The following is a 23,304-nucleotide window of genomic DNA, read 5'->3' on the forward strand; positions in this document are numbered from 1 at the left end:
TAGTAGGCCGGAACAGCAAATTTTTTTAAAAAACAGCAGTTAATAAGAGGCAGAAGGTAGAAGCTCAGCTTTATTCAGTTGAGGACAACACCAGGCAGGGGCAGACCCCTTTAGTAGGCCGGAACAGCCAATTTTTTTAAAAAACAGCAGTTAATAAGAGGCAGAAGGTAGAAGCTCAGCTTTATTCAGTTGAGGACAACACCAGGCAGGGGCAGACCCCTTTAGTAGGCCGGAACAGCCAATTTCATTTTTAAAAATCGTAATTTGGAACAGAAGGTTGAAGCTCAGCTTTATTCAGTTGAGGACAACACCAGGGAGGGGCAGACACCGTTAGTAGGCCGGAACAGCCAATTTTTAAAAAAAACAGCAGTTAATAAGAGGCAGAAGGTAGAAGCTCAGCTTTATTCAGTTGAGGACAACACCAGGCAGGGGCAGACCCCTTTAGTAGGCCGGAACAGCCAATTTCATTTTTAAAAATCGTAATTTGGAACAGAAGGTTGAAGCACAGCTTTATTCAGTTGCAGCTTCTTGGCTATAATATAAAGAAGACGCGACAGGACAACACTCGGTGGATGCCATATCTGTGTTTTCAATGGAAAAAAACCTTTCAGTTAACTACTTGCAGGACAAAGTTTTTGTAGCTGGTGGCCAATTTTTGTACTGTACCAGTTTTTTGTTGTATGTGTTTTTGTTTTTAATGTTAAAATGTCTGCTCATGGCAGTTTTACATCGGTTACATGGATACACAGGCAGCATTGTTGTCAGTGGAGGAGTATTTAAAGTAGGGACAGCAGACAGGCTATCAAAGGCCTAAAATAACAAACAATAGGCTCATGGCAGTTTTACATCGGTTACATGGATACACAGGCAGCATTGTTGTCAGTGGAGGAGTATTTAAAGTAGGGACCGCAGACAGGCTATCAAAGGCCTAAAATAACAAACAATAGGCTCATGGCAGTTTTACATCGGTTACATGGATACACAGGCAGCATTGTTGTCAGTGGAGGAGTATTGCAAGTAGGGACCGCAGACAGGCTATCAAAGGCCTAAAATAACAAACAATAGGCTCATGGCAGTTTTACATCGGTTACATGGATACACAGGCAGCATTGTTGTCAGTGGAGGAGTATTTAAAGTAGGGACCGCAGACAGGCTATCAAAGGCCTAAAATAACAAACAATAGGCTCATGGCAGTTTTACATCGGTTACATGGATACACAGGCAGCATTGTTGTCAGTGGAGGAGTATTTAAAGTAGGGACCGCAGACAGGCTATCAAAGGCCTAAAATAACAAACAATAGGCTCATGGCAGTTTTACATCGGTTACATGGATACACAGGCAGCATTGTTGTCAGTGGAGGAGTATTGCAAGTAGGGACCGCAGACAGGCTATCAAAGGCCTAAAATAACAAACAATAGGCTCATGGCAGTTTTACATCGGTTACATGGATACACAGGCAGCATTGTTGTCAGTGGAGGAGTATTTAAAGTAGGGACCGCAGACAGGCTATCAAAGGCCTAAAATAACAAACAATAGGCTCATGGCAGTTTTACATCGGTTACATGGATACACAGGCAGCATTGTTGTCAGTGGAGGAGTATTGCAAGTAGGGACCGCAGACAGGCTATCAAAGGCCTAAAATAACAAACAATAGGCTCATGGCAGTTTTACATCGGTTACATGGATACACAGGCAGCATTGTTGTCAGTGGAGGAGTATTTAAAGTAGGGACCGCAGACAGGCTATCAAAGGCCTAAAATAACAAACAATAGGCTCATGGCAGTTTTACATCGGTTACATGGATACACAGGCAGCATTGTTGTCAGTGGAGGAGTATTGCAAGTAGGGACCGCAGACAGGCTATCAAAGGCCTAAAATAACAAACAATAGGCTCATGGCAGTTTTACATCGGTTACATGGATACACAGGCAGCATTGTTGTCAGTGGAGGAGTATTTAAAGTAGGGACCGCAAACAGGCTATCAAAGGCCTAAAATAACAAACAATAGGCTCATGGCAGTTTTACATCGGTTACATGGATACACAGGCAGCATTGTTGTCAGTGGAGGAGTATTTAAAGTAGGGACCGCAGACAGGCTATCAAAGGCCTAAAATAACAAACAATAGGCTCATGGCAGTTTTACATCGGTTACATGGATACACAGGCAGCATTGTTGTCAGTGGAGGAGTATTGCAAGTAGGGACCGCAGACAGGCTATCAAAGGCCTAAAATAACAAACAATAGGCTCATGGCAGTTTTACATCGGTTACATGGATACACAGGCAGCATTGTTGTCAGTGGAGGAGTATTTAAAGTAGGGACCGCAGACAGGCTATCAAAGGCCTAAAATAACAAACAATAGGCTCATGGCAGTTTTACATCGGTTACATGGATACACAGGCAGCATTGTTGTCAGTGGAGGAGTATTTAAAGTAGGGACCGCAGACAGGCTATCAAAGGCCTAAAATAACAAACAATAGGCTCATGGCAGTTTTACATCGGTTACATGGATACACAGGCAGCATTGTTGTCAGTGGAGGAGTATTGCAAGTAGGGACCGCAGACAGGCTATCAAAGGCCTAAAATAACAAACAATAGGCTCATGGCAGTTTTACATCGGTTACATGGATACACAGGCAGCATTGTTGTCAGTGGAGGAGTATTTAAAGTAGGGACCGCAGACAGGCTATCAAAGGCCTAAAATAACAAACAATAGGCTCATGGCAGTTTTACATCGGTTCCATGGATACACAGGCAGCTTTGTTTCAGTGGAGGAGTATTGCAAGTAGGGACCGCAGACAGGCTATCAAAGGCCTAAAATAACAAACAATAGGCTCATGGCAGTTTTACATCGGTTACATGGATACACAGGCAGCATTGTTGTCAGTGGAGGAGTATTTAAAGTAGGGACCGCAGACAGGCTATCAAAGGCCTAAAATAACAAACAATAGGCTCATGGCAGTTTTACATCGGTTACATGGATACACAGGCAGCATTGTTGTCAGTGGAGGAGTATTTAAAGTAGGGACCGCAGACAGGCTATCAAAGGCCTAAAATAACAAACAATAGGCTCATGGCAGTTTTACATCGGTTACATGGATACACAGGCAGCATTGTTGTCAGTGGAGGAGTATTTAAAGTAGGGACCGCAAACAGGCTATCAAACGCCTAAAATAACAAACAATAGGCTCATGGCAGTTTTACATCGGTTACATGGATACACAGGCAGCATTGTTGTCAGTGGAGGAGTATTGCAAGTAGGGACCGCAGACAGGCTATCAAAGGCCTAAAATAACAAACAATAGGCTCATGGCAGTTTTACATCGGTTACATGGATACACAGGCAGCATTGTTGTCAGTGGAGGAGTATTGCAAGTAGGGACCGCAGACAGGCTATCAAAGGCCTAAAATAACAAACAATAGGCTCATGGCAGTTTTACATCGGTTACATGGATACACAGGCAGCATTGTTGTCAGTGGAGGAGTATTTAAAGTAGGGACCGCAGACAGGCTATCAAAGGCCTAAAATAACAAACAATAGGCTCATGGCAGTTTTACATCGGTTACATGGATACACAGGCAGCATTGTTGTCAGTGGAGGAGTATTTAAAGTAGGGACCGCAGACAGGCTATCAAAGGCCTAAAATAACAAACAATAGGCTCATGGCAGTTTTACATCGGTTACATGGATACACAGGCAGCATTGTTGTCAGTGGAGGAGTATTTAAAGTAGGGACCGCAGACAGGCTATCAAAGGCCTAAAATAACAAACAATAGGCTCATGGCAGTTTTACATCGGTTACATGGATACACAGGCAGCATTGTTGTCAGTGGAGGAGTATTTAAAGTAGGGACCGCAGACAGGCTATCAAAGGCCTAAAATAACAAACAATAGGCTCATGGCAGTTTTACATCGGTTACATGGATACACAGGCAGCATTGTTGTCAGTGGAGGAGTATTTAAAGTAGGGACCGCAGACAGGCTATCAAACGCAGACAGGCTATCAAAGGCCTAAAATAACAAACAATAGGCTCATGGCAGTTTTACATCGGTTACATGGATACACAGGCAGGCAGCATTGTGGTCAGTGGAGGAGTATTGCAAGGAGTGTCTGTCCCAGTACTCCCAAAATATAAATAGATGTTAATGTCTCGCAAATAGTGTTGAGCATTCCGATACCGCAAGTATCGGGTATCGGCCGATACTTGCGGGTATCGGAATTCCGATACCGAGATCCGATACTTTTGTGGTATCGGGTATCGGTATCGAAACAACATTAATGTAATAATGTGTAAAAGAAAGAATTAAAATAAAAAATATTGCTATACTCACCTCTCTGACGCAGCCTGGACCTCAGCGAGGGAACCGGCAGCGTTGTTTGCTTAAAATTCGCGCGTTTATTCCCTTACTTGAAGTCCCGGCTTGTGATTGGTCGCGTGCCGCCCATGTGGCCGCGACGCGACCAATCACAGCAAGCCGTGACGTAATTTTAGGTCCTTCAGTATTTTAAAATTATGTTCCGGCTTTGTGATTGGTCGCGTCGCGGTCACATGGGCGACGCGACCAATCACAAGCCGTGACATCACGGGAGGCTGGACACGCGTGCATTTTAAAATGCGCGCTTGTCCTGCCTCCCGTGACGTCCCGGCTTGTGATTGGTCGCGTCGCCCATGTGGCCGCGACGCGACCAATCACAGCAAGCCGTGACGTAATTTTAAGTCCTTCAGGATTTTAAAATTACGTTCTGGCTTGTGATTGGTCGCGACGCGATGCGACCAATCACAAGCCATGACGTCATGGGAGGCAGGACAAGCGCGCATTTTAAAATGCGCGCGTGTCCAGCCTCCCGTGACGTCACGGCTTGTGATTGGTCGCGTCGCCCATGTGACCGCGACGCGACCAATCACAAGCCAGAACGTCATTTTAAAATCCTGAAGGACCTAAAATTACGTCACGGCTTGCTGTGATTGGTCGCGTCGCGGCCACATTTTAAAATGCGCGCGTGTCCAGCCTCCCGTGACGTCACGGCTTGTGATTGGTCGCGTCGCCCATGTGACCGCGACGCGACCAATCACAAAGCCGGAACATAATTTTAAAATACTGAAGGACCTAAAATTACGTCACGGCTTGCTGTGATTGGTCGCGTCGCGGCCACATGGGCGGCACGCGACCAATCACAAGCCGGGACTTCAAGTAAGGAAATAAATGCGCGAATTTTAAGTAAACAACGCTGCCGGTTCCCTCGGTGAGGTCCAGGCTGCGTCGGAGAGGTGAGTATAGCAATATTTTTTATTTTAATTCTTTATTTTACACATTAATATGGTTCCCAGGGCCTGAAGGAGAGTTTCCTCTCCTTCAGACCCTGGGAACCATCAGGAATACCGTCCGATACATGAGTCCCATTGACTTGTATTGGTATCGGGTATCGGTATCGGATTAGATCCGATACTTTGCCGGTATCGGCCGATACTTTCCGATACCGATACTTTCAAGTATCGGACGGTATCGCTCAACACTACTCGCAAAACAACCAAAAAAAAAAAAAAAGGTGGCATACTTAGGTACAGGGGTGGGCTCATCTGCTGAGTTTCTGACATAGTAATTTGGCAGTAACTATTTAATGGTGCCAATATAGGACACAGACACAGACTACTTTAAGTTGCATCATAGATGTCTACAAATTTGTATTGTCAGTGCCAGACATTGAATGATGTCAGCGAATAGACTAAACATTGGTGGAGCTGTGCGACATAATTTTGCACGTGGTAGAGCACAGTTTGAGCTGGGGGAGGGGGGAACTCTCTTGTGGCCGGCGGGACTGCCCCAGGGCCCCTCATGTTACAACGGTGTGTCTGACGTTGGGTGCGCACCACCACCGCCAGAGACACTACATTGTACTATGAGGGACCCAGTGGCAGTGCCGACGACCAAAAGCGGGCACACCCACCTCTTCAGACAAACAGCAGTCTCACGGGTGCTTGCGCCAAGTCGCGATACCACGGCCCCGTGTGGGGAGTTTGGCCATTTAGGGAGGTGTAAACATGTCGTATGCTGGACAATCAGCTGCAGCAAATTATACATTAGAAAAGTAATTCACAGTAGTCCACAGGCAAGAGCTTTTCATAGGAAAGCTAGGTGTCGGCCGGGCAAGGTGGGGCAAAAGATTTCGAAATCCAGTTGTGGTTCATTTTAATGAATGTTAGATCGTCAACATTTTGGGTAGCCAGACGAGTCCTTTTTTCGGTTAATATTGAACCTGCAGCACTGAATACTCTTTCTGATAGGACACTTGCTGCCGGGCAAGCAAGCTCCTGCAATGCATATTCTGCCAATTCTGGCCAGGTGTCTAATTTTGATGCCCAGTAATCAAATGGGAATGACGGTTGAGGGAGAACATCGATAAGGGATGAAAAATAGTTAGTAACCATACTGGACAAATGTTGTCTCCTGTCACTTTCAATTGATGCAGTAGTACCTGGCCTGTCTGCGGTCATAGCAAAATCACTCCACAACCTGGTCAGAAAACCCCTCTGTCCAACGCCACTTCTGATGTGTGCACCCCTAACACTCCTAGTCTGCTGCCCCCTGGAGCTCGTGTGAGAACGATCACGTGCGCTGTCTGCTGGGAATGCCTGAAGCAAACGGTCAACAAGAGTTGATTGTTTGGTTGCTAATATTAGTTCCAAGTTCTCATGTGGCATAATATTTTGCAATTTGCCTTTATAGCGTGGATCAAGGAGGCAGGCCAACCAGTAATCGTCATCGTTCATCATTTTCGTAATGCGTGTGTCCCTTTTTAGGATACGTAAGGCATAATCCGCCATGTGGGCCAAAGTTCCAGTTGTCAAATCTCCGGTTGTGATTGATTGAGGGGCAGTTTCAGGCAAATCTACGTCACTTGTGTCCCTCAAAAAACCAGAACCCGGCCTTGCCACGCAACCAATTTCCAGTGCCCCCGGGAAAGCTTCCGCATTAAAAATATACTCATCCCCATCATCCTCCTCGTCCTCCACCTCCTCTTCACCCGCTACCTCGTCCTGTACACTGCCCTGACCAGACAATGGCTGACTGTCATCAAGGCTTTCCTCTTCCTCTGGTGCAGACGCCTGCTCCTTTATGTGCATCAAACTTTGCATCAGCAGACGCATTAGGGGGATGCTCATGCTTATTACGGCGTTGTCTGCACTAACCAGCCGTGTGCATTCCTCAAAACACTGAAGGACTTGACACATGTCTTGTATCTTGGACCACTGCACACCTGACAACTCCATGTCTGCCATCCTACTGCCTGCCCGTGTATGTGTATCCTCCCACAAAAACATAACAGCCCGCCTCTGTTGGCACAGTCTCTGAAGCATGTGCAGTGTTGAGTTCCACCTTGTTGCAACGTCTATGATTAGGCGATGCTGGGGAAGGTTCAAAGACTGCTGATAGGTCTGCATACGGCTGGCGTGTACAGGCGAATGTCGGATATGTGAGCAAAGTCCACGCACTTTGAGGAGCAGGTCGGAGATCCCAGGATAAGTTTTCAATAAGCACTGCACCACCAGGTTTAAGGTGTGAGCCAGGCAAGGAATGTGTTTCAGTTGGGAAAGGGAGATGGCAGCCATGAAATTCCTTCCGTTATCACTCACTACCTTGCCTGCCTCAAGATCTACTGTGCCCAGCCACGACTGCGTTTCTTGTTGCAAGAACTCGGACAGAACTTCCGCGGTGTGTCTGTTGTCGCCCAAACACTTCATAGCCAATACAGCCTGCTGACGCTTGCCAGTAGCTGGCCCATAATGGGACAACTGGTGTGCAACAGTGTCATCTGCCGATGGAGTGGTTGGCCGACTGCGGTCTGTGGAAGAGCTGTAGCTTCTGCAGGAGGACGAGGAGGAGGAGGAGGAGGAGGGGGTGCGAACGCCTACAGCCAACTGTTTCTTAGACCGTGGGCTAGGCACAACTGTCCCGAAATTGATGTCCCCTGTGGACCCTGCATCCACCACATTCACCCAGTGTGCCGTGATGGACACATAACGTCCCTGGCCATGCCTACTGGTCCATGCATCTGTAGTCAGGTGCACCTTTGTACTCACAGATTGCCTGAGTGCATGGACGATGCGCTGTTTAACATGCTGGTGCAGGGCTGGGATGGCTTTTCTTGAAAAAAAGTGTCGACTGGGTAGCTCGTATCGTGGTTCAGCGTACTCCATCAGGGCTTTGAAAGCTTCGCTTTCAACTAACCGGTAGGGCATCATCTCTAACGAGATTAGTCTAGCTATGTGGGCGTTAAAACCCTGTGTACGCGGATGCGAGGATAAGTACTTCCTTTTTCTAACCAGAGTCTCATGTAGTGTGAGCTGAACTGGAGAGATGGAGATCGTGGAACTTGCGGGTGTGCCGGTGGACATGGCAGACTGAGAGACGGTTGGAGACGGAATTGTTTCCGCCGGTGCCCTAGATGCAATATTTCCTCCTACAAAACTGGTGATTCCCTGACCCTGACTGCTTTTGGCTGTCAAAGAAACCTGCACAGATACTGCCGGTGGTGCGGAAAATGGTGGCCTTACAGTGACGGAAGGGATGTTGCGTTGCTGACTAGCTTCATTGGCCGAGGGTGCTACAACCTTAAGGGACGTTTGGTAGTTAGTCCAGGCTTGAAAATGCATGGTGGTTAAGTGTCTATGCATGCAACTAGTATTGAGACTTTTCAGATTCTGACCTCTGCTTAAGCTAGTTGAACATTTTTGACAGATTACTTTGCGCTGATCAATTGGATGTTGTTTAAAAAATGCCAGACTGCACTCTTCCTAGCATCGGATCCCTTTTCAGGGATTGCAGACTGAGCTTTAACCGGATGGCCACGCTGTCCTCCAACAGGTTTTGGCTTTGACACGCGTTTTGGGCCAGATAGGGGCCCGGCAGATGGAACCTGTTGTGATGTTGATGCCTGCTGCGGCCCCTCCTCCACCTCCGCTTCTGAACTACTGCCGCCTGCACCCTGTTCCCCCAATGGCTGCCAATCGGGGTCAACAACCGGGTCATCTATTACCTCCTCTTCGAGCTCGTGTGCAACTTCGTCTGTGTCACTGTGTCGGTCGGTGGTATAGCGTTCGTGGCGGGGCAACATAGTCTCATCAGGGTCTGATTGTGGATCAGTACCCTGAGAGGGCAATGTGGTGGTCTGAGTCAAAGGAGCAGCATAGTACTCTGGCTGTGGCTGTGCATCAGTGCACTCCATGTCAGAATCTACTTGTAATGGGCATGGCCTGTTAAGTGTTTCACTTTCTAAGCCAGGGACGGTATGTGTAAAGAGCTCCATGGAGTAACCCGTTGTGTCGCCTGTTGCATCCTTCTCTCTTGTTGTAGTTTTTGCTGAGGAGGACAAGGAAGCGACTTGTCCCTGACCGTGAACATCCACAAGCGACGCGCTGCTTTTACATTTACCAGTTTCAGAAGAGGAGGCAAAAGAGCTAGAGGCTGAGTCTGCAATGTAAGCCAAAACTTGCTGTTGCTGCTCCGGCTTTAAAAGCGGTTTTCCGACTCCCAGAAAAGAAAGCTTTCGAGGCCTTGTGTAGCCAGACGACGAAACTGGCTCCACAGCTCCAGACTTAGGTGGAATATTTTTATCCCCACGACCACCTGATGCTCCACTACCACTACCATCATTACCAGCTGACAATGAACGCCCACGGCCACAATCTCTTGCACCAGACTTCCTCATTGTTTTAAAAACTTAACCAAAGTAACTTTATTTGTTGCTGTCAAACAACTTACACGGTGAGCTATAACTTCAGTATGATTTCTATATCCCTTAACAGGTTGGTGAGACCACAAGGAAAATCAGGCACAATGTTACACACTCTGTTTTCTGTGGCACCAAATCACAGAGATGACACACACGCAGGACTGTCACTCAAGCACAAATGTCAATATTAATCTCCCACCTATTTTTTTTTTTTTTCTCAGGGAGACTTTAGAAACCAAATAAGATAAAATGTTTTTTTCAGGGACAATTTAGAAACCAAATAATGAAAAAAATAAAAAAATAAATAGGCTTTCTATGGCCCACTGAATGAGGGATGGCACACACAGGAGTGGCACACAAGCCCTGACTGAGGCCAATATTTTTCTCCCACTGATTGATGTAGTGTTTTTTTGTTGAGGTAGATTTTAGAACCCAAATCAAGGAAAAAAATAAATAGGCTTTCTATGGCCCACAATTTGAGAGAGAGAGGTGGCACACCCATGAGTCAAGACTGGCACACAAGCTGAAAGGGCAATATTACTCTCCCACTGTTTGTTTGTTGTTTTTTTTTTTCAGGGAGACTTTAGAAACCAAATAATAAAAAAAAAAAAAAAAAAAAAAAAGGCTTTCTATGGCCCACTGAATGAGAGATGGCACACACAGGAGTGGCACACAAGCCCTGACTGAGGCCAATATTTTTCTCCCACTGATTGATGTAGTGTTTTTTTGTTGAGGTAGATTTTAGAACCCAAATCAAGGAAAAAAATAAATAGGCTTTCTATGGCCCACAATTTGAGAGAGAGAGGTGGCACACCCAGGAGTCAAGACTGGCACACAAGCTGAAAGGGCAATATTACTCTCCCACTGTTTTTTTATTTATTTATTTTTTTTTCAGGGAGACTTTAGAAACCAAATAATAAAAAAAAAAAAAAAAAAAAAGGCTTTCTATGGCCCACTGAATGAGAGATGGCACACACAGGAGTGGCACACAAGCCCTGACTGAGGCCAATATTTTTCTCCCACTGATTGATGTAGTGTTTTTCTGTTGAGGTAGATTTTAGAACCCAAATCAAGGAAAAAAATAAATAGGCTTTCTATGGCCCACTCAGTGAGAGATGGCACACACAGGGATGGCACTCTAGCAGAAATGCAAATCTTAATCTCCCACAAAAAAACAGGGACTGTCCTACAATTACTATCTCCCTGCAGTAATCTCAGCCAGGTATGGCAGGCAGCAATAGGAGTGGACTGATGCACAAATTAAATAAAAAGTGTGGACAAACAAAAAAGATAGCTGTGCAGAAAGGAAGGAACAAGAGGATATGTGCTTTGAAAAAAGCAGTTGGTTTCCACAGTGGCGTACACACAGCAATACAGCTATCACGGAGCCTTCTAGGGCAGCCCAATGAGCTACAGCGCTGAGAGAAAAAAAAAAAATATTGCGTAGTTTTCCGTTGGTGGCGTAGTGGTGTGCGCATGTCCAACGTCCCCAATCCTGCACGGGGGGGTGAAAATAGCAGCGATGTCCGTTATTCCATTGGTGGTCGGTGGGCGCGGCCATCTTCCTTTGGCCGCGCGTGCGCAGAAGCGGCGCTCTGCTGGCCGCGGCTTCAGGAAAATGGCCGCGGGATGCCGCGCGTGCGCAGATGAAGATCGCGGCGGCCATCTTCCTGAAGCCGCGGCCAGCAGAGCGCCGCTTCTGCGCACGCGCGGCCAAAGGAAGATGGCCGCGCCCACCGACCACCAATGGAATAACGGACATCGCTGCTATTTTCACCCCCCCGTGCAGGATTGGGGACGTTGGACATGCGCACACCACTACGCCACCAACGGAAAACTACGCAATATCTGGGGGAAGAAGCCACGCCCATCCGACCTGACCAGCCTGATTGACAGGCGAAAATGACTACTTTGGTAACGTATTTCGGCAGCATAGGTGGGGAATCGGGGTCCACAAACTACACTATTGTAATGCACAGCTCAGGCCCTATTTAACAGTATTTTTATCTCATACCGAAAAAAACGGGGTGATAGGTTCCCTTTAAAATGGATTTTGGCCTTTGCCAAGTGACATGATTGCATTGTGATTCCCCCTTTCTGCTTCAAATACTGCTTCAAACTCTCTTCGATTGTAAAGGTTCTCTCCTCCAATGTACCTCTCCGTCACTGTTCTTTGTACTTGCTTGTACTTTCTATTTTATACATACAGTATGTATGTAAACCTTCTTTCACATGTACAGCTCCCTGGAATAAATGGGGCTATACACTATGTGGTAATTAAACAAACAAAAAAATGATGTCTTCCAGCTGCATTAGCTAAAAATAGAGCCTGGCCTCTTAAAACACCTTACATTTGTGGTCTCTCGCAATAATTCTAGTCCTGCTAATGAAGCAAGATGCAGTTGTAGAAGATAACACCCAGTCCTTGGATAAGTATGGCTGACAGCTTGAACTAGGAGATAAAAAGCAGATAAGTAGAAAAAAAATAGATTCTGTGTGTAAAGCTAAGGGGTTTTTTTCCGACTAATAATGGGAAGTGAAAATGACTTTAAAGGGAACCTGTCACCCCCCCCACAGTGGCGTATACAGGGGGGGGCAGCCGGGGCATGTGCCCTGGGTGGAGCCGACAGGGGGGCGCCAGCGGGCCGCCTGATGATGCGGCGGTCCAAGGAGGGGATTGGCAGGGCCAGGGAGCGGGCGCTGTCTAATTATACTCATCTACTCCTGGTGCGGTCGCTGCAGGTCCCTGGCTGCCCAGCGCCCCGGCTTCTTCCTGTACTGAGCGGTCACATGGTACTGCTCATTACAGTAATGAATATGCGGCTCCACCTCCCATAGGGGTGGAGCCGCATATTCATTACTGTAATGATCGGTAACGGTGACCGCTCAGTACAGGAAGAAGCAGCAGCGCCGGGGAAGCAGGGACTGCACCGCGCCAGGAGCAGGTGAGTATACGGGAAAGGGAGCGCTGCGCTGCGCGATATTCACCAACTCCTCGTTCCAGTTGCCGTCCGTCTTCTGCAGTGACGCTGAGGTCAGAGGGTGCGATGACGTAGTTAGTGCGTGCCCTCTGCCTAAACGTCAGTGCAGAGGAGGCGGAAGATGGAGCGGTGGCTGGAACGAAGTCAGGTGAATATTGAAAGTGTCGGGGGCCTGAGCGACGGAGAGGTGAGTATGTGATTTTTTTTTTTTTTATCGCAGTAACAGCAAATGGGGCAAATATCTGTATGGGGCATCTTATGGGGCCATAACATTTTTGCAGCACTATATGGGGCCATAATGTTTGTGCAGCACTATATGGGGGCCATAATGTTTGTGCAGCACTATATGGGGGCCATAACGTTTGTGCAGCACTATATGGGGGTCATAATGTTTGTGCAGCACTATATGGGGGCCATAACGTTTGTGCAGCACTATATGGGGCCATAATGTTTGTGCAGCACTATATGGGGGCCATGATGTTTGTGCAGCACTATATGGGGCCAAAACATTTGTGCAGCACTATATGGGGGCCATAACCTTTGTGCAGCACTATAACGGGGCAAATGTCTGTATGGAGCATCTAAGGGGCCATAACATTTGTGCAGCACTATAATGGGGCAAGTGTCTGTATGGAACATCTTATGGGGCCATAACGTTTGTGCAGCACTATAACGGGGCAAGTGTCTGTATAGAGCATCTTATGGGGCCATAACGTTTGTGCAGCACTATATGGGGCAAGTATCTGTATGTATAGAGCATCTTATGGGGCCATAACGTTTGTGCAGCACTATAATGGGAAAATGTCTCCATGGAGCATCTTATGGGGCCATAATCAACGTTTCTGCAGCACTATATTGGGCAAATGTGTCTATGGAGCATCTTATGGGGCCATTATTAACCTTTATGCAGGATTGTATGGGACTCCTGATTCAATATGGATATTCAAAAACACTTAACCTACTGATGTCTCAATTCATTTTACTTTTATTGGTATCTATTTTAACATTATGGAGATTCAGGAATGTACCTTGGCTTGGTCATACAGTTTCAATAGAGTTAAGGTTTCAAATGGGGGAGGGTTTGGGGGGGAGCGCCAAACTGATCCTTTGCCCCGGGTGCAGGGAATGGCTAGATACACCTCTGCCCCCCAGGTGGCTCTTTTAGTTACAAACACCTGGGGGGGTGACAGGTTCCCTTTAAATGTCCATTTACTGTAAATTCACATAGTTTTTTTTTACTTTGTAGCAGATGCCCAAATGTCACAAATTTATAAAATTTGTCCATGATGAGACGCCAATTGATGTTTAATTTTTTCTTCAAAATAAAGTAATTCCATGACTTTTCCTCCACTTTATCTGGAAAGCAATATACCTAGTATTAAAATAAAAATAACTAAAAATGCCAGCACAGCAGTTTATGATCTTATGGTCACCACTGGCATAAATGAATGCACCTGCCCATTAAGAACATGGACAAGCTGGGTTCTATTTTTTTTTATTTTTGTGAAATATGGTCTTCTAGAGGTATTATAATATTAAAGGGATGTCGTGATCAACCAACAAAGTCTGCAGTCTTCTTGATTCCTTGTGCTAATGGGCGGTTACATAACCACATGTATGCAATTTGCAATTCTATGAGAAAAGCCAGATGAGATTAGTCAGCATGTAAGCGCTAGTATGTGAATATCATACATGTGTTTAAGTGACCGGCTCCTTGCATGGGAAATACAGGGCTATCGTGACAGTGTGCGCATATGCAGTCGCATTCTGTGACTACAGACATTTAGTCTTAAACTGGAAATCCTCTTTAATAAATGGGGTCAAGAACAGGAATAGCTTTTGCAATGCGGTAAGCCTTATATTGATTATTAAGCCGATCATATTTTTGGTCTGTGGACTATCTGACAAAACATTGGATTTCAGTCGGACCAATGTTAGTCAATGGGGCTATGAACATCTCCAGTTTTATCCTCGGGCACAGTCTGTTAGAGGACAAAATCACAGCGTGCACAGTTTACATCCGATATTCGGTTCACAAGTGGCCATGCAAGTCAATGAGCCCCTGTAAAACACTGGACAGCGCTTGGATGACTTGAAATAGTGCGGTGGAATGTTTATGGAATGGAGAAGATGGAGAAATTTCCATGTCCTCCACATCCAGGAAAATCGGATCACACTATGATTACATTCTGATCAAACTCTGATGAGAGTGTAATCAGCCCGATTCTATTGAATGAGAAAAAATACGATGGTGTTACCCTAACCTTCGGATAGGTCATCAATGTCAGATCAATGACAATCCCACCAACCATGGTGCATCCGCTCAGTTTGCTGTTTACATCCGTCCCACCAGACCTGAAAACAGCAGATTGGGGGGTTCCATCTGCCGGACTGCATCGATCAGATATTGATGACCTATTCTAACAATAGGCCACCAATATTGAAATGTTGAATGACCCCTTTAAGGAACTGCACTATGAACAATCACTGTCAGATTTTTCCTTTTTTGGCATTGAAAGGGTTAGTCAGTCACCTAGAGGTGGAGATTGGAGGAAGCAATTGGCTCTGCGGGAAGCCTTTTGGATTCTAACTTTAGACACCAAATATCCACATGGTATGAATTACAAAAATGATCTTTTTTACATATATTGAACAACTAATGAAATTTTTGGTAATTTAAAATAGATATTAGTGTATTTCTAAGATATTTGATAAATAAGGTAAAGTTTTATCTCCGTGCACCAGGGAGATCTGTCAGATTTTTCCTTTTTTGGCATTGAAAGGGTTAGTCAGTCACCTAGATTTGGAGATTGGAGGAAGCAATTAGCTCTGTGGGAAGCCTTTTGGATTCTAACTTTAGACACCAAATGTCCACATGGTATGAATTACAAAAATAATTTTTTTTTTTTTTTTTTTTTTTTTTTACATATATTGAACAACTAATGAATTTTTTGGTAATTTAGAACAGATGTTGGTGTATTTCTAAGACATTTGATAAATAAGGTAAAGTTTTGTTATGTGAATTTAGCTGCAGCTTTTTCCAATGAAATTTAATTGCTATGTCTGTGATTGGTTCCTTGTCATATATAAACCTGTGTATTCATGTCATATTAGTTCCTATGACTAAGGGCGCCGTGGTGCGCCAGAAACGCGTCAGGCAAAGAGAGTTCCTCTCTCTTTCTTTTTAATGTTGTTTTTTAAAATGTTCTAAATAAATTTTGATTATTTTACTCAAACTGGATGGATGTGCTGGAAATCCCCATTTCTCCCTTCGTCTACAGCAGCTGTTAATCACCGGCAGGTACGGCACCCATCAGTTACATTTATTTGCAACGGTTCTTAGATGCATGTCTCGGCGTGTCAAGCTTCAACCCTTCCTCTTCCCCCCTCCTCCTTTTTCTGAATTGTCTATGAACAATCACCTCTCTGATATCAATTTATATCAATCATTAAAAGAGTGAATGAGAGATTGCACATATAGAGGCAATGCAGTCACTGTGCTGTTAATGAAGCATTTATTCTACTGATAACATCTTGAAGGCAGACACATGGTATTTTAATTCCTCACTACTGTCCTTTATTACCAAAAATCCTCCCTGTACAATAATATAAAATTAATGCAAAAGTGGAACTTTACATTAAACACTTATAATTTATAATAGACTATCTCAGTTATGGTCCCACAAAAAATAAATTGGTAATGTAAAATAAAAAAATAAAAAAAATAACATTATCTCCAAAGCTACAGGGAAATTGATGGAGTTACTATATCTGGCCTTAAAATATATTTCTAGAAGTGCTCACCCATTGTCAGAAGTAGACTACTACATACTTTGCACTTACCTCATACTGTGAAATAGCCAATATAATTCATTAGATTCAGTTTTCATTTCTTACATCCGTCCTCTAAACTGTAGCTTTGACAAATCCTGGATATGTATGCTATTTTATAGTCTGACAGCTGTATCTAAAGCCATTACATTTTTAATTGTTGGTACACAAGATGGAATTGTTCTGGAAACAAGACATCTGCTTTTTTTCACGCTTTTTAGTGTGCACCATCAGCAATAATAAAATGTCCTACATAAACAGAATCTAAACATAAACCTTAAAGCTATAACCTACCATATAAAAATAAATACACTTACACCACAGATGTCATTATAGTAAACAAGGCGTGAGATAAAAAAAAAAACTGCAAGAAAGCATTTGTCATGTAGAAGTAATAAAAAAAATCTTGAGATTAAAGTAAATAACAGATTTTTGTCTGGTAAAACAGCTTAGGTTCAGGGCAAAAACAGCTTTGTGCTCAAAATAAGTAAAAACGTACAATTTTAATTCTTCCAATTTATAAAAAATATGTTGCGCCCAAGCCTCATGGATAGGAGCGAGGACCGCTAAGTCAATATCAGATTTGATCAGGATTGGGACAAAACACTGCAGTCTCTGTATATGACTGCAGTTTGCCACAATTTGGTAGTCTGAAGCCACGTACATGTAGACTTTTGTTCCAGGCCTGGACAGCCGCTCAAAATCGAGAAGTGCAGTCTAAAGGGTATTGGAATTAGAGATGAACTAACCTTTCAAAGATCGGTTCGGTTCGGCGAATGTCCCGATGTTCGCCGAACATGTTTGATGAACATACCCGAACCCCATTGACTTCAATGGGAGGCAAAACTAAACTCATAGACAACACCTTCAGGGGGCCAAAAAACAGCCAAAACAGCTAAAAGTAGGGGCAGACACCAGGAAAAGTTTCATCAATTGACCCATCAATTGTGCTATAAATAAATAATTTTTTAAAAAATTGATATGGGTTACCCTGTATTTTTGACAACCAGCCAGGCAAAACTGACAGCTGTGGGCTGCTACCCTCAGCTGTCAGTGTTAGCAAGGCTTGTTATCAAGAATAGAGGGGTTCCCATGTAGTTTTTTATTTAATTATTTAAATGAATAATTTAAAAAAATGGTGTGGGGTCCATCTCCATTTTTGACAACCAGCCAAGTTAAAGCTGATAGCTAAAGGGTGGTATTCTCAGGCTGGTAAGGCACCATGAATATTGGCCCCCCCCAGTCTAAAAATAGCAGCTCGCAGCCACCCCAGAAAAGGCGCATCTATTAGATGCCCCAACTCTGGTGCTTTGCCAGGCTCTTCCCACTTGCTCTGTGATGGTGGCAAGTGGAGTTCATATTTGTGGGGTTGATGTCATCTTTGTATTGGCCGGTGACATCAAACCCATGGCTTAGCAATGGATAGGTGTCTATAAGATGCCGCTTCCTTGCTAATCTTATAGTTATATTGTAAATAAACACAACCAGAATAAAGTTATTTAATTTAACAATGATACATACTCCTTTAATGAATCTAAATTAAATCATATTCACATTGTTGCCCAGTCCACAAAAGCCAATGTCTCCTATAACAGAATTAAAACAACAAACAACAATATTCCTCACCTGTTTGCAGAGAAGATAATCCATTTGTCCAGTGATGCATCTAGCTCTGCTACATCTACATGGTAGGCTGCATTTATAAACCTACATAATATCCGTAGCCAAAACGGAAAATATCCCCCTATGGCTAATATGTGTATACCAAAAAATTGCTCAAAAAGAGTGGCGCAATCTTAAATCACTATGGTCTAATTAATGATGGGCGACCACATTGAAGCCCATATATAATTGTGAATCCCAAGAAGATCGCAAACAACAAGGGGAGTATTTATGATAAATAAGTTAAATTTTATTAAACATGTAATTATGCACAAAAATAGGACAAAATTGCAGAAGCAATGTACATGGGTAGAATGCAGCTAAAAGACTTATTGGCACAATAGAGGGTTACAGAAATTGGTCCCAAAGTTTAGAGAAAGAAATATACGTGTCTCACGGTATACCGTGTCTCATAGTAGGCTGCATTGTTGCATGAAGTGACTATACAGCCTGCCATCCAGCAGAGACACTGAACAGTGTGTGTTATCATTGCTCAGTGTCTTGTGGTGAACTCCTATGACCCCAAAGTTCTAACGCTCACGTTGCCATCAGAAAGGTCTTGGGAGTTCACAGCCAATGAACTCAGTTCAACTCACTGATGTCAGCACGAGCGCCGTTACAACTTTTCCCATGGTGCTTGATGACATCAGTGAGTTGAGCTGAGTTCTTTGGCTGTGAACTCCTAGGACCTTTCTGATGGCACCGCAAGCGTGAGAACTTTCTTATAGATGTCGCTCTGTTACAAAGCCATAGGCCAGAAAACTGAAAACGTTACCAGTTTCAGACAGTGATGATACAACCCCCAACATTTTTTTTGCAAACTTATGATTTTTTTCACCAGTAAAATAAATAAATAAATCTGGACATGTTTTGTATCACCGTAATCGTACCAACGAGGAGAATCATACCGCAAGGTCATTTTTTCCAAAAAATGTGCTACATAAAAATAAGTCTCAAAAAACAATGTCAGAATTTACTTTTTTTAACAATTTCTCCCCACGTGGATTTTTTTTCCATTTTTCATTACACTATTTTACACTGGTAAAATTGACAAAGTCATTCAAAAGTATATCTCGTCCCGCAAAAAACAAGTCTTCATATGTCTATGTGGACAGAAAAATAAAAAGTTATGGCTCTCAGAAGAAGGGAAGGAAAACCTAATAAAGGAAATTGGAGGTATCATGAAGGGGTTAAGTGATCTTAGCAACTTATGGTTTTTGTTGCTGGTCTAGCCGGGTCCAGTGTTTCAAAACCTGCCATCCTTGTGGGTCTTTTTGTGCAACCCTGTCGAGTATGTTGAAAATGGTCTGATAAAAAAAAACATCCAGTGAAAGGGAGTCCTATGGGGGTAAACAGTATATCTACAAAAGGGTGTAAAGGGGGATGTCAAGAATCATTACCTGAAAATGGAGTCACTGATCAGTGAGAAAACATTGCCAGGTCAAGTGAAATCAGATTTTGTTGCATCATACTAAGAGAAGTGCAAATTGCTAACGGAGGGTTGCTTCGTCAGGAATAATTGGGCTTTATGGGGCTATTTTGATTGTTATTTACTGTTGGTATAGGTGTCTAAAAAACAAGAAAAGTATAGGAAGTGGGGCCCCCAACAAATAGCTAAACCACCAGAAATTTAGACCCCTAAAATAAACCCCTAAAATAACCAAGTGAAAAAGTCGCAAAAAACTCTCAAGAAAAATCTAAATAGAGGTGTGTATCCAAATATGCGTTAATAGCTAGGATCTAAATGGGTCCACTAAAAATGACAGAATATGATAAAGGTAACTATCACACCCTAATATTCCCTATAGGAGTCTCAACCTGTCAGCAGTGGTTGAATAAACAGTGACTGTGAAGGGAGAAGCGCACAATAGGGTAAAACCCTATCATAGGAGACATTAAAAATAATAGGTTTGCTTACCGTGGGTGGTTGTGTGAGGACATAACCACTACTAAAGGTTTGGATAGCTAGCTGCTTTTGCAATGAAAAATTGGCTGCAATGCTGGAAAGAAGTCTCTTGCTGCAATATTCATTAGAAGGTTCTTTATTGACCACAACGCGTTTCAATGCCCTACTGGCATCTTTATCAAGTGTAGGAAAAAACCCAACAGGTTCAGCAGAGGTTGGCACCCTAAATTGTACGATATGGCGACATGTTATTGGTTTAGGTCTCTCAAGGCTTTTGTACCCTATTTATATGTTTTCTAGCCCTTTTAATTGTGGGGCTTTTTATGTCTAGTTGGTGTTTATAATAAAATGTAACAATATATTTTATCTATTTGGATGTGCACCTTCCCTTTTCTTGTGTAGCTCCTTTTCTGTTTTTTCCATTACTTACTTGACACAATGATGTACACTCCTTATTTTATTGATTGAGGTGCCCACTGATTTAGTAATTTAATTTGGTGCAAGCAGCATAAATTGCTAAATTCATCCTTTGAGGTGTCAACAGTCCATGTTTTTTTGACAGACCTTAGATCTTCTAAAAGCTGTGGATGGAAATTTGAACAGTAGGGCTAGTCAAGAATTCTGGATCACCAAGATCATCCCTTCTTGATGTCTTGTGGGAAAAATACACCATACTGAAAGTGTTGTATAGTCACGGATTGGTCCCAGGAACATGACAGCCTGTTTTCTTTGTTTCCTTGATCTCCACAGTCTCAAGATCCTAATCCCATTCAGCATATCTGAGATGTGGTGAAGGAGGCAGCGTATGCCATGTCCATATCTCCATCTAATTTACGAAAAGCAATCCTGTATGGATGGGCCAATATTCCTGAAGAATTTAGTTTAACACCTAGCACAATGTGTGCGATGACGAAATGCTACTATTCTGAAGACCAAATGAAGTCTAGCACACTGCAGGACTTGACTGGTATCTGATAAAGTGGCCATTCAGTGTATGTGCAGTGATTAGCGTCCCATTACACATTATTAGAGCAGCAACTGGACACTAAAATGTAAACTGTACTTAAAAACATGAGTACGGGTGAAAGGTGTTCATTCAAAATTATAGCTCTCACCATGATAGAGGGACTCAACCTTTAGGGTGTATAGTAAATCAATAAGACTACCTTGCTAATTCAATTTAGGAGAACAATCCTAAATGCTATTATTATGTTAGAGGCAATATCTGTGTGGAATTAACCTCTTAGTGACCGAGCAAATTTTGACCTTAATGACCAAGCCAAATGTAACAATTCTGACCAGTGTCACTAACTCTGGAACGCTTCAATAGATTAAACTGATTCTGAGTCAGTTTTTTTCATCTTATTGTATTTCATGACAGTGGTAAAATTTCTTCTATATGACTTGCGTTTATTTGTGAAAATATATGAGATTTGGTGAAAAATTTGAAAATTTAGCAATTTCAACCTTTTAATTCTTATGCCCTTAAATCAGAGTTATGTCACACAAAATAGTTAATAAATAACATTTCCCACATGGCTACTTTACATTAGCACAATTTTTAAACCTTATTTTTTTTGTTAGAATGTTATAATTGTTAAATGTTGATCAGCAATTTCTCATTTTTGCAACAAAATTTACAAAACCATTTTTTTAGGGACAACCTCACATTTGAAGGGAGTTTAGGGGGTCAATATAACAGAACATATCCAACAATGACACCATTCTAAAAACTGTACCCCCAAAGGTACTCAAAACCACATTCAAGAAGTTTATTAACCCTTCAGGTGCTTCACAGGAGTTAAAACAATGTGTCAGGAAAAAATTTACGTTTGACTTTTTGTCACAAAATGTTACTTTAGCTCCAAATTTGCTATTTTTACAAGGGTAACAGGAGAAAATAGACACTAAAATTTGTTGTGCAATTTCTTCTGAGCATGCCGATATGCCATGTGTGCCTGAAGTCTACCTTTTGGGAACACGGCAAGGCTCGGAAGGGAAGGAGCACCGTTTGACTCTTTCAACGCAAAAATGCCTGGAATCAAGAGCGGTCGCCATGTCACATTTGGAAAACCCCTGATTTAAACAGTGGAAACCCCCCAACAGTGACCCCATTTTGGAAACTAGACCCCTTAGGGAACTTATCTAGATGTGTCATGAGCCCCCATATGGGGTCGAAAACCACTGTTTGGGTGCAAAGCAGTGCTCGAACAGGAAGGCATGATGTTTTGGAATGCAGACTTTGGATAGACTGGTCTGCGGGTGTCATGTCATGTTTGTGTAGCCCCTGATGTGCCTAAATAGTGAAAAAAAACCACAAGTTACCCCATTTTGAAAACTACACCCTTCTAGAATTTTATTCAGGGGTACAGTGAGCATTTTGAACCCACAGGTACTACACAGAATTTGATAACATTAGGTAGTAATATTGAAAAGTTTCATTTTTTTCCACAAAAATGTTGTTTCAGCCCCAAATTTGAAATTTTCACAATGAATATTAGGAGAAAACGGACCCCATAATTTGCTGTGCACTTTGTCCCAAACAGGACTATACCCCATATGTGGTCAAAAACTTCTGCTTGGTCACATGACAGGCCTAGGAAAGCAAAGAGCGCTATTTGCCTATGATAAATTGAAAATGCCATGTCGCATTTGAAGAGCCCCTGACATGTGAAAACAGCAGAATCCCCCACAAGTGACCCCATTTTGGAAACTGGACTCCTCAAGAAATTCATCTAGTGGTATAGTGAGTATTTTGAACCCATAGGTGCCTCACAGAATTTTATGACATTGAGACGTGGAAATATGAGATTTTAATAATAAAAATGTAATTTTTGTATTTGCTGCAAATTTGTCAGGTATACAGGGGTTAATAGGTGAAACTAGACCCCAAAATTTTTGGCAATTTCTCCTGAACGTGGTTCTGACCCATGAAATTACTGTAGGCCACATGTCAGGGCTGAGAATGAAGGATCGCTATTTGGCTTTTGGAGCACAGATTTTGCTAGAATAGTTTGCGGGCGACATATGCGGAGCACTGAAAGTGCCAGAACAGTAGAAAATCCCCAAAAGTCCCCCCATTGTAGAAACTGAATTCTGCAATGAATTCATCTATGGCTGCAATGACCATTTTGCAACATCCATGGCCATGTCACTTTTCCAGAGTCTTTGTTCTACCAGTAACATGTG

Source organism: Ranitomeya variabilis, chromosome 3, assembly GCF_051348905.1.
Source record: "Ranitomeya variabilis isolate aRanVar5 chromosome 3, aRanVar5.hap1, whole genome shotgun sequence".
NCBI lineage: Eukaryota > Metazoa > Chordata > Amphibia > Anura > Dendrobatidae > Ranitomeya > Ranitomeya variabilis.